Source organism: Heptranchias perlo, chromosome 4 (assembly GCF_035084215.1).
Source record: "Heptranchias perlo isolate sHepPer1 chromosome 4, sHepPer1.hap1, whole genome shotgun sequence".
Classification (NCBI taxonomy): Eukaryota; Metazoa; Chordata; class Chondrichthyes; order Hexanchiformes; family Hexanchidae; genus Heptranchias; species Heptranchias perlo.
Genome location: NC_090328.1, coordinates 26,047,912 through 26,069,100, shown reverse-complemented (window position 1 = coordinate 26,069,100; position 21,189 = coordinate 26,047,912).

Below are 21,189 nucleotides of genomic sequence, written 5' to 3'. Positions count from 1 at the left end.
TCCCCAACCATCGGGAACATCCTCCCTGCATCTAATCTGTCTAGTCCTGTTAGAATTTTATATGTTTCGATGAGATCACCTCTCATTCTTCTAAACTCTCGTGAATATAGGCCTAGTTGACCCAATCTCTCCTCAGACGTCAGTCCTGCCATCCCAGGAATCAGTCTGGTAAACCTTCGTTGCACTCCCTCCGTGGCAAGGATATCCTTCCTCAGATAAGGAGACCAAAAATGCACACAATATTCCAGATGTGGTCTAATGCCACCAGGACATCTCCAAGCACCGCCTCGAAAGGAGGGTACCACTGACAGCTAGAAATGTGTCCTAGTAAATCTTTAAAAGCAGTTTGGAAATTTGGACCAATAAAACGTTCAATATCTTGCGGTGGCCACTGGTCATGGAAACCTTCTGGTGAACTCGAAGACACCGCAGAGTCATATTCTATGGCAATCTAGGTGTATACCAATGATCAAAACAAGGACAAGCAATTCATTCTGTGTCAAGAAGATTCTGTTGAATGATCAAAAAGAGAAAAAGGAGAACATTGCGAAGAAGTTCTTTTTGTAAACTTTGTTTTCTTGGTGTGTCTAACATGTTTGAAAAACCATGCAGCTGAAATTCTGCGGGGTTCTGCTGGTCTCTCCTTGTATCTCTGGCAGGAGACCCTTGGACCACCTAGGAAAATGGTGGAGATCCAGTTGCAGCAAGTCTGCACCTTTTCCAGGAGTTTCCTCTTTGATTTGTAAGAGGCAGAACCTCTGTCCGTTGCCTTGCAAGGGAAATGACAGGTAGGTGCAGGGCCAGGTTGGGGACATCCAAAGTCAGGAATTCCCACTCCTGTGCCTGGAAGAGGACCCGCTGTAGCAGTGGCAGCTGATACACTGAGTGAGTGAAGGCATACCCCCGTTATGTGGCCTCTACCTGTGGGGCTCAGGCTAGGCAAGCATTCTAGAGCCTTGAAGACTTTAAAATTTGATTGCTCAGGGTACGGATAAAACCACGGCCAGGATCTGGGCACACTCCTAGTCCCATGGTAATAGAACAAATAGGCTACAACCAATGAGCATTACTATTCTTTTACTAGTGAGAAAGACCTTGGAGGTGATTTTAACCTCCAAGAGCGGGTGGGTTGGGGGCGGGTGGGAGTTGAAAATAGTTGTTTTTTTGGGTCGCAACCGCAAAATTTTCGAACTTTGCATTCCCAGTGGGAAGCCTGTATTTTTATGCGCCCACGTTAAACCCGGAAGTGAAGCCGGGTCAAGACCCAAGGAACAATTATTTTCAACTCCTGCCCACCCCCAGCCCATCCGTTCTTGGAGGTTAAAATCACCCCACTTGTGCCTCTGGTGTGTGTGAGTTGCAGGTTTTAATGCATGTGATAAACTCTGGGAATGAACAGTGACTATAGCAGTGGTCCGATAGCCTGTAAAACTGATGTGGAGATAAACTTGATCACATAAAAAGCTGTGGTCCAATGTGACACAAACCGATCTATTTCTGCGATCATGTCATAACTGGAATAATATTAGCACACGCTTCTATAACTGGATTTTGAACTCAAGCTACAGGGAAATGTGCACCTCTTCCTGTCAGCCTTATGTTCCTTTTTTAAAAATTCGCTTCGCAGTTGTTTCAAAGCTGCTGCTGTAAAATGTTTCTGTTTTGGCTACCATCCATTCATAAGTTTGCTTTCCCCTTGCTTCTCTTCTATCTCCTGTTGCTCCATCCCCTTCCTCTTTTCAGATGTGATCACACTGGCATCCAGCTCCAGAATGACCAAACCAGTGGCCAATGATTCTGGGATATATCCTGATATTACACCAACCCTTCCATTATCAACTTCATCCTTGTATTCACAGATGGCAAAATAAAGGAGAAGCAGAAAGCAAGAGGTTTTAAATAAAATGGACGCACACTGCAATAAAACTTTCCACTGTTTAAGCAGCATAGTTGATAGTAACAGCGTGGTACACTGTTTAGATGAGTGACACCAACCATTTAAACAGACAATTAGGTCTGCTTTCATCAAATATCCTGTTATTTGAAATATTAGATAGAAGTGGGTTCACTAATTTACTACAGAGCTGGTAAGTAACTGGTCAGATCCTCAAAGATTTAGGGCTAAATTAACCTTCCAGCAACAGTCCCAGTAGGGACAGGAGGGGAAAGTTAAGTGGCAGTAGGCCTCACCACCCAATTTTCCCCCTTTGCCACCACTATCCTACCCGATTTCGGGTAGAATTGCAAAGGAAAATCCAACCCCCAATGATAAATAAGCCCTGTAGTGTCAACAAGCATTGGAAACCTGGAACAAGTCATTAATGATCATTTCAAAGTCCCACTCATATATAATTCAAAAAGACTTGGCCAAATCTAATGCCTGTTTAATGATTCATAATTTTGTAGCCATTAAGATCCACAATATTAGGCAAGGAGGAGAGCTGAGAGTCATAAAGTTTCTGTGGATGCTCTGAAAATTGTTTCCATTGGCACCACTTAAACAAAACTATTTCAAAAAGAAATAAAAAGGCACTGGAGGAATGCCATTTGGTGCATTAACTTAAATATGTAGCTGTGTTCCCAGAATTTGAAAACTTATTTACTTGTGAAGTAGATTTGTCTTCATCTGGCTCCAATTGATTTTACAGACTGAAAGTAGCTCCAACCACAGCGCCTCTCCAATCCCCCATGCTGAACGTGATTATCTTACTGCCTGGAATACTTATGCCTGTCTAGGGCTATGCTTCCTATAAAATTAGCCTCAGTGCATCCAGGTTAGGGAGGGGAAAAATCAGCCAGGGTTCCTGCTCTGGATTGATATCCAATGATCCCTGCTGGAAATTGCACGTCAATGGACATCAGGTGGGGATAGGGTTGGATTCAGATGTTCCCTCATCCCGGTCAAATAACTTGTTGACATTCACTGTCTAGGCTTACTTACTTGGCTAGGTGCTGGAAAACTGCTGGCACTAGTGTAATTGTACTCCAGCGTAGGACTGTACTTTCAGGAGAGGAGGGAAGCAAATTGGAAAATACATGAAGTATGTGGACAATAATTGATTCTGGAATGACAATACACGGAGCAAGAGAGCATGAACAATTCAAGAATACTTTATGCTTGGATCAGGATTATACATTAAATACCTCAAAATGAAACGGCTATATACTTTTACTTTTTTGTGACAGTTTGCATTCTTCTGTTTTCCATGCAGTCTCTCCATTTCCCTGGACTTCACACTATCTGTAATATATTCTTTGAAATGGCTGCTAGGAAGCAGGTGGAAGTGACCCTGATGTCTGTTGTTCTAATTTTTCTTTTACTCTGTGGTCGCAGATTGGCACTTCCACATAGTAGTGCGATTAAGATAAGAATCTCTGCAGGATAAAAGAATGATCTTGTACGTTAGCCTTCTGTGCTATCAACTTTTAAGTAGATTTTGAAAATGACAAATGATTCTCCCAGCCAAACCATTCCGACTAATTTGGCCCGATATTAGGAGGGAGGCGGGTTGGCAGCGGGGGGTCGACTGGGCACTTGGGTAATGCGCCCAGTGAAATCGGGGTGCTCCGCACTAAATCGCAGCTTGATCGAAGGTACTTACCTGTGCTTCCGGGTTTCGCGCTGGAAAGCTGAGCAGCAGGCGGACTGCGCAGGCGCATCATAGACTGTCAGCTGGAGGAGCCCTATTTAAAGGGGCAGTCCTCCACTGACTGATGCTGCAGAAAATAGGCAAAATTACAGCATGGAGCAGCCCAGGGGGAAGGCTGCTCCCAGGTTTAATGATGCCTCACTCCAGGTCTTATTGGATGGGGTGAGGAGGAGGGGGAGGACAGAGATCTTCTCCCCGACGGGCAGGAGGAAGTGGCCTGCCTCTGCCACCAAGAAGGCCTGGCTCGAGGTGGCAGAGGAGGTCACCTGCACCACCAACATATCGCGCACCTGCATACAGTGCAGGAGGCGCTGCAATGACCTAAGTAGGTCAGCCGAAGTGAGTACACTTACTCATTCCCCTACACTCCGTCTGCCACATCACCGCCCCCACCCCACATCTCCTTCTGCATTGCCAACACTACTCTATCACATCACTCCTCATACCCACTCAAAGCTCATCCTCATTTTACGGGCACTTACTCACCTCACCAGTACTCATCCCACCACTACCACTCAACCCAATCCTCATACAATCTCATGGCTCTATCTCATACTCACCCTCTCATGCATCTCTTTCACGGTCAGCCTCACTCAACCTGTCACTACCAGTGCTGCAGCCATAGGGCATGCATCAGATATGTGCAGTAGGAAGCGTAAGGCAAATGTGTCGTGAGCATGAAGGGGATGCACAAGGGTGTTTGAGGATTTGTCATGGTTTTTACTTATATTTAATTTCTGATCAACTCACATTACATATTATATTGTCACCACTACTGCCACGTCTTTGCGAATCATGTCTGGTTTGTGCAATAATGCCCTTTCCTGAGGATCACTATGAAGACCCACAACTGATGCCACCCATTGTGTCACTGCAGAGTGGGTGTAGGTGTATTTGCAGGGCTCTTTTGTGCAGATGACTGAGAGACGTCGGCGATGTCCCCGGTGGCACCCTGGAAGGATGCGGAGGAGAAGTTGTTGAGGGCAGTGGTGACTTTGACAGCGACAGGTAAGAAGATGGTGCTCGTGCCAGCCTGGAGCAGCTCGGCATGAAGGAGGCTGCAGATGTCCACGACTACATATCGAGTGACTCTGAGCCTCCATGTGCACTGCTGCTCAGAGAGGTCCAGGAAGCTAAGCCTCGGTCTGTGGACCCTGTGGCGAGGGTAGTGCCCTCTGCGTCGCATCTCTCTCTGCAGTTTCCCTCCCTCCCGCTGTGCAGGTGGATGTGTCACAGCACTGTGTTGTGGAGCTCCACGTGTCAGAGGTGGATGGCGTGGCCGGTGAGGCTGGTGATGCTGTTCGTCCTCCGAGGAGGTCATGACTGCAGCTACGGCGGCCCCCATCCGGAAGATGTACATTTGAGGGGGTCCGCAAGGTAGGTACATGTGTCTGGACACCGGGGTAAGTGTGCAGGTTTGTGAATTTTATTGTTAGGAGGAGGGTGGTGGAGGCCAAACTTTGTCCAAAGTGACAGAGTGGCCTCCTGCAATGAGTGAGGGTCTACCCTGCACCCCCCCCCCCAACCTGTCAAATGGACCTTTGCAGCTGCCATAGGCTGATGGCTGCAACACATCCATTTCAACTGGGAGTGTTTCCTCCAGTACGGGAAACAGTCTCAGTTGAGATGAAAATCCCACCCCTCCTAAAATATCATGTTAATCAGGTCTGCTAATGACCTGAAGTATCAAAATAATTACCTTGAGTGGCATCCCGCCGGCTTTAATTGCCGGCGGGAGTCCCGCATGTGGGGGCTGCGCATGCATGTAAGCGCGTCACTGAGGAACCCGGAAGTAGGCGGGTTGGAGCCGGGCTCCGGACCCGCCCCGGGAATCCCTGATTTTCGTAGCCCCCTCCCCCCCCCCACCCCCACACGAACTCGCCGGCTTGGTGGTCTGAAAATTGAGCCCATTACCTGTGACATCCCAAAATATCACAAACATATAACAACGACAGCTTGCATTTACCGAATATAGCGCCTTTAACATAGGAAAATGTCATAAGGCGCTTCACAGAAGCGTAATAAGACAAAAATTGACAATGAGCTGAAGAAGGAGATATTAAGACCGTTGCAAGTTCAATTTTAACAGTGCCTCTCAACGTTTTTAAACATAACCTTTTTTTTGATTTGTCTGGAGGCAATATGCCTAGATAAGGTATGCCAGCTTTCAGAGGAGTGCACGAGGACCCCATTTGACGGGCGAAGAGGAGTCTAGCTCGGAATTGGACTAGGCCCCCAAGATGTTAAAAGTTTTTCCTTAAAAAGTTCCAGTATTGGCACCCTTTGTAAGGAGGGCATGAATCGTATCTCTGAAGGGTGGAGAATGAGCGAACTCCCTCCCAGATAACAGGTGGGCACTGAGGTTTCTGGCATCATGGGGTAGGTGGGCACTTGAGATGTACCCATAGTAGCGCGGGTACCCATCAGACCCATACAAATCAGGTACCCTCCCAGAGATTCAGCATAGCCTGGCTGGTCAATATGGAGGCACTGACGAGCACAATTCCATCATCACTGCCGGAATCGCCTTCCATGTATTTTCAGGCCCAACTTTATTGAAAAGAAGCATCACCTGCTGAGTTCCTATCCTTCCAACAGACACTCTTCCACCACTTACCATCCATACCCTATCATTTTTTTTGCTAATGATTCCACTTTGCCTTCATCAATTTCCTTCAGATCAGAACCTACAGTAATATCAAAGTGCAATGATTGAGTGACCACATCATGATTGCCTACAAGTTTTTCAATTGGGCAATGAAAATCTTGTTTCTTTATGTTTCTGGCAAGTCTAACCAGCAACTATGACCTCTTAACTTTGATGACTTAATCCTTTATTTATTAACATTCTTGGCTTCACCTTCTCATCTGACCTCAAATGGAAATCCCACTCTTCCGTTTTTAAATTTGCTTCCAAGAAGTTTCCACTTTCATGCCTAACACTTCTTTTCCCCTCGACAACTCTTAACTCTCTATAAAGGTCAAGATTGTTCCATATTTGTGCAGATTTTCTAGCGCCTCCCACACTTGTGATCAAAATGTAAAGAAAAAGTTATCAGCTGATAAGTGGTTCCTCTCTTACCACTAGCATCCAACCTCTCTCTTTTGCAATCTTGACATGCTCTATTTTATTAATATTACTATGTTAAATGCTCCTCTGAACCTTCTCTCTTATTTCCTTCGAAGTTCCAAATACAACATCCTACATTATCCCCCCTCCCCCCAACCCCACATCCTTGTGTTGAAATTAAGATGCATTACAGTCTTCTACTCTAACTCATTCTTTCCTAGGACAACATAACTGAGGAAATCCTTAACTCTCTCAGTCTTTCCTTATTGCCATAATCTTCAAACTTTCAAAACCCAGGCTTGATGTCACCTGGCAGTACTTGCCAACTTACCTCATTTTCTCATTTACTCTTTAAAACCTTGGCTGTGTCCTGCACTATAAGCTTGGCCTTTCACCTTGGTTTCTGAAGAAGAAAAAAGAACCCACGGAAGCATATTATTGATTTTAATTTAGTGGTCTGAAAGGGACGAATGCCGTACTATGTGGAGGAACATTGAGAAAATTAGACTGAGATAGATGAAAATAGAAAATGAATTGCATCTTGTTTTACTGACAGATGGGTGAAAGGGAAGAGTGTGGCAGCATTGGAACTGGTGCTGGTGAGTTATTTGCCCTTCCGCTCCAGAAGTGATCAGTAAGATACATTACAGTGACGTACCTTGAACTTCACTGTTATGGTTTGTGATATCCTTTGTCCTACCATCCGTGGCCGTGCCTCCGGGCCTTAAGCGCTGGAATTCTCTTCCTAAACCTCTCTGCCTCTCTACGTCTCTCTCTTCCTTTAAGACACTCCTTAAAATATACCTCTTTGACCAAATTTTAGGTCACCTCTCCTAATGTCTCCTTCTTTAGCTCCATGTCAATTTTTTGTCTGATAATGCTCCTGTGAAACGCCTTGGGACATTTTACTATGTTAAAGGTGCTATATAAATGCAAGCTGCTTTTGTTATATAACACACTACAGACCTTTGTGTTTTAGTGGCTGAATCTGGTTAGGTTTTAAACACCTTGGATCAAACTGTTACTTGAGAATTCACTGTAGTAAATTTTTTACTATCACTGCAAAAATCATCTACATAATATATACAAGACATAAGAGTCTATAAATTACTGTTGGCAATATCAATGGACCAACACTTTGCATACTTGTGTGATTTTTAGCAGAGGCAATTAAGTTATTTAAACAAAACAGGTTCATGCCTGCATTAAAATAGTGGACAGAGGAATGTGATACATGTGTTAAGCATTCACCTGGAATATCACCAACAGCAATTTATAGGCTAATACACACTGGACCTTGTTAATCAACTGCGTAGTAATTCTTATTAACTAATAGTAACAAAGTAAATCATGCAGTGTGAACATCAACAACAAAAAGCACAGCAAGAGTTGTCATTGATACCACTGACCAGTATTAACACCACAATACATAGAAAACTGAGTAAATCCTGAATACAAATACATTAAAACTAAAAGAATTACAGATAGCTGGGAGTAATTTCAAGGGTATCATTTAATCTCTGTGTTTGGGCAAACGTTATAAATTGTTCGAGCATTAACATTGCAGTTTATGACTTCACATGAACCTCTTGATTACTGCCTTGGAATAACTCCCAGATAGCCTTTATTCTGTTTGTTGTATGGGTATTTAGGAGCATTTCACTGCCAAGCTATGCATTCATTCATTGCAATAAAGTTACCACAGCAAATTCTCATGTAACAGCTTGATCCACAAGGCACATTCCAAATGCGATTAAAAACAACAGGACTCAGTCAGTAAATATATAGGACAACGCACAATCTGTAGTCTCATCCAAGGCTGCAACATATTGAGGTGTTGAGTGATAATATCACAAACTACATCAGTTCACTCACACACTTAAGTTCAACCTCGTGATGCATTACTAACTTGGAACGTTTCCAATAGAAACAATCTGCAGAAACTTCTAGAACTACTGAATGTTTCTGCAATATAATTTCTGAAAACTTTTTTTGATCCTCTTTTAAAATTTCTATCCCACTTATCCCGACTTGTTCCCTTCTGTTTACTATATATATCTACAATATATTAAACATTTTATGTATAGCATGCACTTGCTTTAAGTGTCACACTTCCTTCCTGCAACACCTTCTGTATCACAATTTGTTGGTAACACCCCTATTGTAATAAAACAGCATATCCACTGACTCATCATAAGCAATGGCAGGGGAGGTCTGCTAGCAATTAAAAGTGTTACTTGGATCCCCCCTTGCTGCTATCTACAATCCAGATTTCTAGTCATCATTTGCCTCTTTTACTCATTTATTCATCCATAGTTTACTATTATATGACTCCCAGTCCTTATTACTCTTTGTTTCCTTGTATATCTTTTAATTTCTAACTAGCCTTTTGTTATTCCAACCTCTTTATTCAGCCACCATAGGCCAATTTTCTCCATTCCCTAAAATGGTCTTTTAAAAGATTCAATTGTTTTATTTTCTAGTTTTTCTTCCTACATGATTCTCTCTGGGCCTCTTATCCTATCCCAAATGTTTGCTTGAGGAATGTCTTGCACAACCATATTTTTTTGACCTTAGTTTAAATACCATATCAAATTGAACTGCACAATGATCAATGGAGCTTTAGTGTTCACCACTTTTAGGTTATTATTTTGGATTCCAGTGATCATTCAATGCTTTGATTTGATATAGTAATTACAGCCAACATCAGAAAAAGCAGCATGACTGCGTAAGACTTTAGACAAATAAACTTCAGACATGACCAAAAACATAGGACAGGAAATGATCAGCTGGTTCATTGAGCCTATCCTATACTTTCATGGTGTACCTTCTGCACCTCATGACTCCCATCCGCATACCACACCCTCTCACCAGCTTCGCAATCTCCTGGGAGAAGCAAATAAACAGAGAAAACAATGTGAGACCAATTTAGAAAGAAAAAACTGTGGGAAATTCCTCTCTACCTCTGAAAGTCCAGGAACAAACAAGTTCCAGGAGACTACGGTGACGTGGAGTCACATCCCCCAATACCTCACTTACGTTCCACACATAGTTATGTTCGTCACACTGAGGAACTTGTCCAGCTCCTTTTGAAAGCTTGCAGCAAATCCGCACTGACTGCATGTGCTGGTAACTTGTTCCAGAGGTCAACGACCATCTGTGAAAAGAAGTACCTCCAAACATTTAGCCTACGTCCACGCTTATAAAACTTATACTTATATGCCTTGGTCCTCCATTTCCAATCTAGCTCAAGTAGCCTTTGTACATTGACCAAATATAATCCTTTCATTATTTTAAAGACATTAATCAAGTCTCCTCAAAGTCTATGCTTTTCTAGAGTAAAAACCCCATCTCTCTAAGCATATTGTGGTAATTGAGGGCCGTTAAACTACGTATCAATCTAATGATCCTCCTCTGAACCTTTTCTAAGGCCGATATATCACTCACCATATGAGGGGACTAAAGCTGGGTACAGTATTGTAAATGAGGCCTAACCAAGACCTTGTTCAGAGACAGTATAATATTTTATTATTTTGTATTTAATCATCCTGGAAATACATCGGAACACTCTATTTACTTTTTCAAAAGTCTCGGAGCACTGATCATGGACCTTCAAAGATTCATGCACTAGAAGACCCAGCTCCTTCTCCTGCTCAGTAGCCTTGAGCACTCAACCCTGCATGGTGTACACGTGCTTGGTGCAGGCCCTACTCACGTGCATTACACGATGTTATCTATGTTAAAAGGCATCTTCCAGATGCAGGCCCCTTCCCCCATCTCATCTTGATCTGTCTGTGATCTATTTTTCTCAACGAAGGTCGTATCACTCACACATATCTTTGTGGACAGTTCCCCTGATGCCTTCATTCAGATCATTGAGGAGCAACGGCCCTAACAGCGATCCCTGCAGTATTCTGCTAGTAACTAGCCCCTACGCAGAACCACGAGCATTAATAATAATTTTCTGCCTATGAGAATGTTACCAGTTCCTAATCCAACCCATAATCTTCCTGCTAACCTTATTTAGAAGCTAACAATGTGGCACTTTATCCAGGGCTTTTTGAAAATCAAGATGTACAGGGCTAGAAATTGGGCCTTCTAGCGCCCGTTGTTTCGGCACTATGCAGCCTCCCAAACGATGGCGTCTTGGATGCACCCGTACGTTTCTAGTGTGACGTGCGCCGGACGCCATCTTGGTAAAGGGTTTAGCGCATGCACAAATAACGAACACCGGCAGCATATAAAGAAAGGAGAAAATGCATTTGATCAGTGTACAACGCTGATTTAAAGTGATAGAAACCATTTTGGGACTTAACGCCCCACTCACGCACTCTCTTCACCACGACCATCTGAACGTGTCTTAGAGGCCTGGAGGACCCCCCACCAGCTCTATAAGGGACCATGCGGGATTTACAGGTTAGTGGCGGGATTATTGTTTCTGGCTGCTGCTGTATTTGGTACTGTTTTTGGAGGTCTCCTATACTTGAATGCTAGGATGAGGGGACATAGTCTAACATTTAGAGCTAGGACGTGCAGGAATGAAGTTAGGAAACGCTTCTACACACAAAGGGTGGGAGACGTTTCGAACGCTCTTCTGCAATCGGCAGTTGATGTTAGCTCAATTGTGAATTTTAAATCTGAGATTGTGAGAATCTGTGAAACAAGGGTATTAAAGGATATGAGGCTAAGGCAGGTATATGGAGTTAGAATCATAGGTCACAGATCAAGCATGATCTCATTGAATAGTGGAACAGGCTGGAGGGGCAAAATACCACTGCTACTTGCTGCCTCCTGTTATGTGCCACCTTCTCCTGCAACAAAGCAGGACGTGTGTCTGGGTGATGTACCTGTCATGGTTGAATAGCTGCCAGTGTGCGTGGCCTGTGAGTTATGGGTGTGTGGCTTTTTTTAAAAATTCGTTCATGGGATGCGGGCATCGCTGGCAAAGCCAGCATTTATTGCTCATCTCTAATTGACCTTGAGAAGGTGGTGGTGACCCGCCTTCTTGAACCGATGCAGTCTGGTGAAGGTTCACCCCTAGTGCTGTTATGCAGGGAGTTCCAGAATTTTGACCCAGCGACGATGAAGGAACGGCGATATATTTCCAAGTCGGGATGGTGTGTGACTTGGAGGGGAATGTGCAGGTGATGTTGTTCCCATGTGCCTGCTGCCCTTATCCTTCCAGGTGGTAGAGGTTGCGGGTTTGGGAGGTGCTGTCGAAGAAGCCTTGGCAAGTTACTGTGGTGCATCCTGTGGATGGTACACACTGCAGCCATGGTGCGCCGGTGGTGAAGGGAGTGAATGTTTAGGGTGGTGGATGAGGTGCCAATCAAGCGGGTTGCTTTGCCCTGGATGGTGTCGAGCTTCTTGAGTGTTGTTGGACCTGCACTCATCCAAGCAAGTGGAGAGTATTCCATCATACTTCTGACTTGTGCCTTGTAGATGGTGGAAAGGCTTTGGGGAGTAAGGAGGTGACTCACTCGCCACAGAATACCCAGCCTCTGACCTGCTCTTGTAGCCACAGTATTTATGTGGCTGGTCCAGTTAAGTTTCTGGTCAATGGTGACCCCCAGGATGTTGATGGTGGGTGATTCGGCGATGGTAATGTCGTTGAATGACAAGGGGAAGTGGTTAGACTCTCTCTTGCTGGAGATGGTCATTGTCTAGCACGAATGTTACTTGCCACTTATCAGCCCAAGCCTGGATGTTGCCCAGATCTTGCTGCATGCGGGCACGGATTGCTTCATCATCTGAGGGGTTACGAATGGAACTGAACACTGCGCAATCATCAGCGAACATCCCCATTTCTGACCTTATGATGGAGGGGAGGTTATTGATGAAGCAGCTGAAGATGGTTGGGCCTAGGCACTGCTCTAAGGAACTCCTGCAGCAATGTCCTGGGGCTGAGATGATTGGCCTCCAACAACCACTACCACCTTCTTTGGGCTAGGTATGACTCCAACCACTGGAGAGTTTTCCCCCTGATTCCCATTGACTTCAATTTCACTGGGGCTCCTTGGTGCCACACTCGGTCAAATGCTGTCTTAATGTCAAGGGCAGTCACTCTCAACTCACCTCTGGAATTCAGCTCTTTTGTCCATGTTTGGACCAAGGCTGTAATGAGGTCTGGAGCCGAGTGGTCCTGGCGGAACCCAAACTGAGCATCGGTAAGCAGGTTATTGGTGAGTAAGTGCCGCTTGATAGCACTGTCGACGACACCTTCCATCACTTTGCTGATGATTGAGAGTAGACTGATGGGGCGGTAATTGTCTGAATTGGATTTGTCCTGCTTTTGTGGACAGGATATACCTGGGCAATTTTCCACATTGTCGGGTAGATGCCAGTGTTGTAGCTGTACTGCAACAGTTTGGCTAGAGGCGCGGCTAGTTCTGGAGCACAAGTCTTCAGCACTACAGCCGGGATGTTGTTGGGGCCCATTGCATTTGCTGTATCCAGTGCACTCAGCCGTTTCTTGATATCATGTGGAGTGAATCGAATTGGCTGAAGACTGGCTTCTGTGATGGTGGGGATATCGGGAGGAGGCCGAGATGGATCATCCGCTCGGCACTTCTGGCTGAATATGGTTGCAAATGCTTCAGCCTTGTCTTTTACACTCACGTGCTGGACTCTGCCATTATTGAGGATGGGGATATTTACAGAGCCTCCTCCTCCCGTTAGTTGTTTAATTGTCCACCACCATTCACGACTGGATGTGGCAGGACTGCAGAGCTTTGATCTGATCCGTTGGTTGTGGAATCGCTTAGCTCTGTCTATAGCATGTTGCTTCCGCTGTTTAGCATGCATGTAGCCCTGTGTTGTAGCTTCACCAGGTTGGCACCTCATTTTTAGGTATGCCTGGTGCTGCTCCTGGCATGCTCTTCTACACTCCTCATTGAACCAGGGTTGATCCCCTGGCTTGTTGGTAATGGTGGAATGAGGAATATGCCGGGCCATGAGGTTACAGATTGCGCTGGAATACAAATCTGCTGCTGCTGATGGCCCACAGCGCCTCATGGATGTCCAGCTTTGAGCTCCTAGATCTGTTCTGAATCTATCCCATTTAGCACGGTGGTAGTGCCACACAACACAATGGACGGTGTCCTTAGTGCGAAGATGGGACTTCGTCTCCACAAAGACTGTGCGGTGGTCAGTCCGACCAATACTGTCATGGACAGATGCATCTGTGACCGGTAGATTGGTGAGGACAAGGTCAAGTAGGTTTTTCCCACGTATTGGTTCGCTCACCATTTGTTGCAGGCCCAGTCTAGCAGCTATGTCCTTCAGGACTCGGCCAGCTCGGTCAGACACCCGAGCTACTCGTGGTGATGGACATTGAAGTCCCCCACCCAGAGTACATTCTGTGCCTTTGCTACCCTCAGAGCTTCCTCCAAGTGGTGCTTAACATGGAGCAGTACTGATTGCAGGCTTGCAACAGTGGTAATGTGTGAGGGTGAGAGGAAGCATCTGATTGGGAGAATTGAGTACTGATTGAAAGAGTTTGTTGGTTGGTGGGTGATGGGGGGTGTAGTGCGTGGAGCAGTGGATGCGGCTCGTGGTGCAGTTGGTAGGTGATGCCACTTGACAGTTGACCTCACTCACCTTGACCACTCATGTCAAAGCATTGAACTTCATCCTGCACTGCAATCATGTTCGTGGCGCTTTGCGCCTGGCATTGATTTCATCCCCTACTGCCTCCCACCGCCTTTTGAGCATATGTCTGGGGGGCCTCTTGCCGCCCCCTACCCCCCGCAGCGGATATAGGATGCCCCTCCTTCTGTCCACCTCTTGCACCAAGGCCTCTAGTGCATCAGCAGAGAACTTTGGTGCATGCACTCTCGCAGGCCCGGTTCAAACTCAGATCGGCAGGTTGGTGAGCTCTGGCATGCAGATTGGAGGATGTGGGGTTTAGTCGTGCACAACCTTTATTCAATGGTTTAACATAACTCATCAGTTTGTAAACATAGGGACGGGACCTGCATCTGTGTTTTACTTGTGTGATGTCTGATCTCCATTCAGACTCCGTGCAGACAGCAGACTGTTATTTTTAGCAAATAACAGGTATCGGCTACCTTTAAGAGATTTTGACAGGCTGTCAGAGGCCTTCCTTGAAGAGATTCGGGCTCCCCCTGCTAGTGGAAAGTGCGAATGTCATGGAAGCGTATGGACAAGGCCTGGATTTTTCACATGCACGAGCTAAGTTCTGTGGTAGCACGAATGTCTCATCCTACCTGCAACGAGTCGACCAGGTGCAGGTTAATCATGCAATGCGATGCCCGTGCCCGTTTTTGGGGGTTAACCAATTTATTCCCCACAATGTCAACCGGGCTACTTACAACCACCAACCTACTAACTTCCTGGTAACACTCTCCCCTCTGAGTCAGAAGGTTGTGGGTTGAAAATCCACTCTATAATCCAGGCTGACAAAGATTCATAACCCTCTGAGTGAAGAAATTCCTCCTCATATCTCAGTCTTAAATGGCCGACCCCTTATCCTGCGACTATGCCCTCTAGTTCTAGACTCTCCAGCCAGGGGAAACAACTTCTCAGCCTCTACCTTGTCAAGCCCCCTCAAAATCTTATATGTTTCAATGAGATCACCTCTCATTCTTCTAAATTCCAGAGAGTATAGGCCCATTCTACTCAATCTTGCCTCACAGGACAGCCCTTTCATCCCAGGAATTAATCTAGTGAATCTTCATTGCACCACCTCTAAGGCAAGTATATCCTTCCTGAGATAAGGAGACGAAAACTGTACGCAGTACTCCAGGTGAGGTCTCATCAACGTCCCGTACAATTGCAGTAAGTCTTCCTAACTCTTGTACTCCAACCCCCTTGCAATACTGCCCAATGTGCCATTTGCCTTCTTAATTGCTTGCTGTACCTGCATGCTAACTTTTTGTGTTTCTTGTACCAGGACACTCAAGTCTCTTTGGACATGAACATTTAATAGTTTTTCACCTTTTGAAAAATATTCTGCCTTTCTATTCTCCCTGCCAAAGTGAATGACCTCACATTTCCCCACATTATACTCCACCTGCCACCTTCTTGCCCACTCACCTAACCTGTCTATATCGCTTTGCAGACTCTTTGTGTCCTCCTCACGGCTTACTTTCCCACCTAACTTTGTGTTGTCAGCAAACTTGGATACATTACACTCGGTCCCTTCATCCAAGTCATTGATATAGATTGTAAATAGCTGAGGCCCAAGCACTGATCCTTGCGGCACCCCACTAGTTACAGCCTGCCAGCCTGAAAATGACCCGTTTATTCCTACTCTCTGTTTTTTGTCCATTAACCAATCGTCTATCCATGCTAATGTGTTACCCCCAACCCCATGAGCCCTTACCTTGCGTAACAACCTTTTGTGTGGCACCTTATCAAATGCCTTTTGAAAATCCAAATATACTACATCCACCGGTTCCCCTTTATCTACCCTGCTAGTTACATTCTCAAAAAACTCTAATAGATTTGTCAAACATGACTTCCCTTTCATAAAACCATGTTGACTCCAGCTAATCATATTGTGATTTTCTAAGTGCCCTGTTACCACTTCCTTAAAAATGGATTCCAGCATTTTCCGACGACTGATGTCAGGCTAACTGGCCTGTAGTTCCCCCAAGAAGCTGTAATGAAAAGATACTATACACAAAAATTCTAAATGTTATAAAGATGTTGATTTTAATTCCATACACAATATTGTAGTGTCACCCAAGAGATGAACCCACAGTGCTTTTTTTAAAAGAAGACCTATTAACTCTACTACTCCTACAAGGTGCTCCCCCAGTGGCTTCAGCAGAGCTGGTGAAAGGTTGCTAATGCTTATGTGGGGACCCTCGAGATGCTTGTGGCTGGTGAATTCTGGGAGCTCGAGCCCCTGAGGGCCTGGCTTCAGACAGCAATACTTTGGCCGCTGCTGAGACAGTCTGGCCCAGCTGGCTTTCTGGCACCATGGTGCGTATTGGTTGAGGGGGTGGTAAGGGAGCAGACGTGTTGCCATACAGAGAGAGGGCAACACGTGCCGCTCCTATTGTGCCACTTCCGTCCCATGTTGGAGCTCATCACTGATCTTTGGGAGAGTAGACTACAGAAGATGAGTGACTCTTTCAAAACACCTATCAATGTGTTACACCAATGTTTGTCTCTCCAAGGCGGAGCACAGGTTCGAGCCCAGAGTCTGCATGGCAGGTGTTTGAGCTTCTACCAAAGCTCCAAAGGCGGATGACACTGACTCTCTTTGTGAGGGCCCGGCTGCAGCATTTCTTGGAGACCACACTCTCCAAGATAGACTGCTGATGCCACGCGAGATGTCACGACACAGGCTGGATGTGTACTCCATACCATCAGCCATTATAGTAAAACTCCTTGGCAAGCTTTACAATACCTGATATAACCACTTGTGAGAGGCAAGCAGTTTTCTTTTCATGGCTGTGCCCCTTAAGTCCGCATCTCTGTCCTCCTCAGCAAAGCTGGGAGAAGGCCTCGTCCTCTGGCGAGCTGAATCCTACGCTGTCCCTACCACCAGTAGCTGCTGCTGCTCACTAGTCCTGGGTGCAGCACCACATGCAGACCCCTCCAACTCAATTGCTAACCTAGCCAGGGTGCCAGACTCTTTGCTGGAGCTTGAGATCATGCAGCACATAGCGGTTCCTCCTCAGAGAGATTCTCCTCCTCTGAGCTGTCTTCTTCGGGCGGCTGCGGCTGCTGAAAAGGACTTAGAGGAAGTAGAAAAGGGAGAAGAGTTAACGTGGCTGATGCAGTCACGCTGCTCAATTATGCATTTTTCTGCCATTCATGGAGGGGCGCAACTTACATTCAGAGACCCTGTTCAGAGAAGTCCCCCGGCCTCAAGATGTCCTGTTCTGACAGCTTTAGTGGGGTCACTTATTTCCAGAACTCGTTGCTCCAGCACGGAGGGATTCATGATGTTGGCTGGTCCTCCCCCCCACCCCCCCACACTCCCAATCTTACTCTTTTTAGTGAGTGTCTTCTGCAAAGAAGAATGTAGATGTGTGGTTGTTGTGCAGATGCTGAGAGAGAGAGAAGAAGCAAGATGGAATTAGGATGGGGAGGTGTTGAATGGAAAGCACACGTGTGGTGCGTAACACGAGGATGGAGCCATGAGAGAAGTTGGTAATTCTGCAAAGGCTAGGATTTGAGAATTCTGCTAGTGGCTGCTGTGAAGGGAGAAAGGAAGAGGTGAAAGTGTGCTTGTAATGATTATGATAATTGGTATGCTGTGCCCTTGTTCTGGGTGGCGAAGGATATGATGGAGGGGAGAGAATTGTTGAGCAAGGTGGGGGAGGGAATAAAGGCCTGTTGCCATGTGTTGTTCAGGGAGATGGAGAAATGAAGAGCTGTACTCACTGTTGTTACTCTTGTGAGATCATTGAAGTGCTTCCTGCACCAGGTCCTGGGGGTGATGCTCCTGAAGTTGACAATCTCAGCAATCTCATGCCTGGTGCACTTGATGTTTCAGAATCCTCCTCTCACTGGCTGGAAACAGAACTTTACTCTTCGCCCTGACCTCTTCCAGCAGGACCTCCGGGGAGGCTTTCGAGAACCTAGGGGCTTGCTTGTATCATATACTGAATCAGTTTCTTCCTCCACCACTTCAAATCGCAATCAGCCAGAGGGAATGCAACCTTACTTTAAGAGGTGCATTCCTGCTTTAAATAGGCCTTTGGTTGATCCACTGGAAATTGCAAAATTTGGCGGGATTCTTATTGTTTCAGCAAATCGGGTGGGAAACCTGCCCGTGAGATTATAATGAGACCCAGGATTTAAAATACCCCAGGCCTGTTTTCTGGTGCAGCAGGTGTGTTTTGAACTACCCACCCGCCCAAAACCCGCCTGGAGTTAAAATCGGAATTAACATGTTATGAAAATGTACTGTTTTGCCATTTTACTCAGCTCATGTTTACAACTGTCACTTTCTATCTTGCAAGATATGTTTTCTCTAGACAATGTAGGCTCTTTAAAATGTGGCACAAAACGCTTATGTCCACATACTGCAACTTCCTGGTTTCTACTTTGAGCCCTACCATTGATATGTGATCCTACATTAAAGAGAAATCTGTAGAATATTTGCATGTGATGCAAAACTGGCCACTGTGGAATTCAAAGAGTTAAAATCAAATTTGCGTAGATCATAAAAACCATGCTTATTGGGCAGTTATGAGACACTACACGATTTTCAGGTAGGATTTTCAACTAAAATATTGACTATGCTTGAAATGTTCTACTAGTACTAAAAAATCACTGTTACTGCAGTAATTTTGTGTTTCTACCCTTAAAACACAATGCTGTCAATTATTTAGGAAAACGTTTAAGATTTTAAAGCATCTGATGGGTCTCACGGCAATAAAATAACAAACCACACTTGACAGAATCTAAATATCCAACACAGTTGTAGCTCAACATGAAAGTTCATATTCTTGCTACAGGTTCCATCCCAGTTATTCTACCTGGCTTCCTGTACTTTAGAAATGCATGGAAAATAATAGACACATAGAAGAGATCCTGAACAGGTACCAATCCAAAAGAAAGGCAGCTGTGAGTCTAATGACTTGTTTATACTAAGGCCTTCACTCAGTTTGCAAGTCTGTGAGCATCGATAGCGTGCAGCTGCCCTCAGTGAGGAAAATTCGTGCCTGTAATTTGTCATCTGTTTTTTTTGCACGTGCACATCACATGCATTATTTGCCACATATGTGCCCTCCTTCAGGCGTTGAATATATGTGTATGTGCAAACAATTGATTCATTTCTTTTTCTTTTGTACAACGGGGAGAATAGATGGCAGATGGTGTAGGGCAGATTTAGCAAGTAGTACATTTACTAATGTGGCAAATATAACAGTAGGATTCATCAGGTTGTAATGGGGGTATTTGCATCAGAGGTTATCCCTAGTTCATATTTCTGTGAATCTGCATCTGTGAAAGGAGGATCTTCTTTAAAGGGGTGTTAACTCAGCATGCATAATTAGGCCAATTTATGTTGCGGAATGGATAATCTGACTGCTGAGTGGCAGTATAAATGGTACGTGCACAATGGTAGCACTCTCACCTCAAGAGTCAGAAGGGCATGGGTTCAAGCCCCACTCCAGTGATTTGAGTACATAACCTAGGCTTCAGTGCAGTACTGAGAGAGTGCTGCATTTTCAGATGTGCTGTCTTTTCAATAAGACGCTAACCTGATGCTCTATCTGCCCTCTCAGCTGGTTGTAAAAGATCCTAGACCACTTTTCGAAAAAGAGCAGGGGAGTTCGCCTGGTGCCCTAGCCGACATTCACTCCTCAACCAACACTGCCAAAAACCGATTGGGCCTGAAATTGCTCCAAGTGGTGAACCAGCAGTGCTTGCCGCCCAATAGATTTAAAGTCGCCCACTAAGTTACCGTGTTCTTTTTGGCAGCACCTTCCTTGAACTGCGAGTTCAAAAAACTTCAGCGTTATTTCCCTGGCTGTGTGGGTGGTGAAAGGCCCCTCAACCAATCAGCTTGAAGCAAGCCACGCTGTGAGAACCAGAAAGCGCAGTTCATTCACAAAATGCGCAAACTAACAACCGGGAAGTGCCAGACAAGATTAGTAAATGTACAATAAAATGAGATAGAGAAAGTAAAACAGAGGGGGTAAGATTAGAAAACTCAGATAGAGGAGGCAGAAAGAAAAAGTTTTAAAAAATGCAAAAATTTTTTAATTTAATTTTTTAAATTTTAAATGTCCATAAACTATTAAAATCAGGAGTAATAAGACTCCACATTTTAAAAAGTTAATTTTTAGTGCCAGAGAGTTTGATTGGCAGTCATTAATGCTTACCACGCTGTTAAAACTTAGTTTAGACCTAAGAATTTCCACTTACCTGTTTTGAGGCGAGATTAGTTTGTATTCAGCTGGGCAGGAGAGCAAGTTGCTGCTGATCCATTGATTGCAGTCAGCGAGGTCTCTTTAACGTGAAGCTGACAAATCACTGGTGAATTAGGAAGAGCAAGTTCTGGATTTCCATGTCGCTGGAACTTGCTCTTCGATTTCGCCATTAATAACAGTGAGTGCTATTAGGCTCACGTTATTTTAAAAGCAATTTCAGGGCCATTATCTGTTCATTTTTTTTTACATAGAATTGTATCGAATTTATAACACAGAAACTGGCCATTTGGCCCAACTGGTCCATGCCCGTGTTTATGCTCCACATGAGCCTCATCCTACCCTACTTCATCTAACCCTATCAGGATATCCTTCTATTCCTTTGTCCCTCATGTGTTTATCTAGCTTCCCCTTAAATGCATCTATGCTATTTGCCTCAACTACACCATGTGGTAGCAAGTTCCACATTCTAACCATTCTCTGGGTAAAGAAGTTTCTCTTGAATTCTTTATTGGATTTATTAGTGACTATCTTAGATTTATGACCCCAAGTTTTGGACTCGCCCACATTTATCTCATTACGGTTTGTGGGACCTTGCTGTGTGCAATTT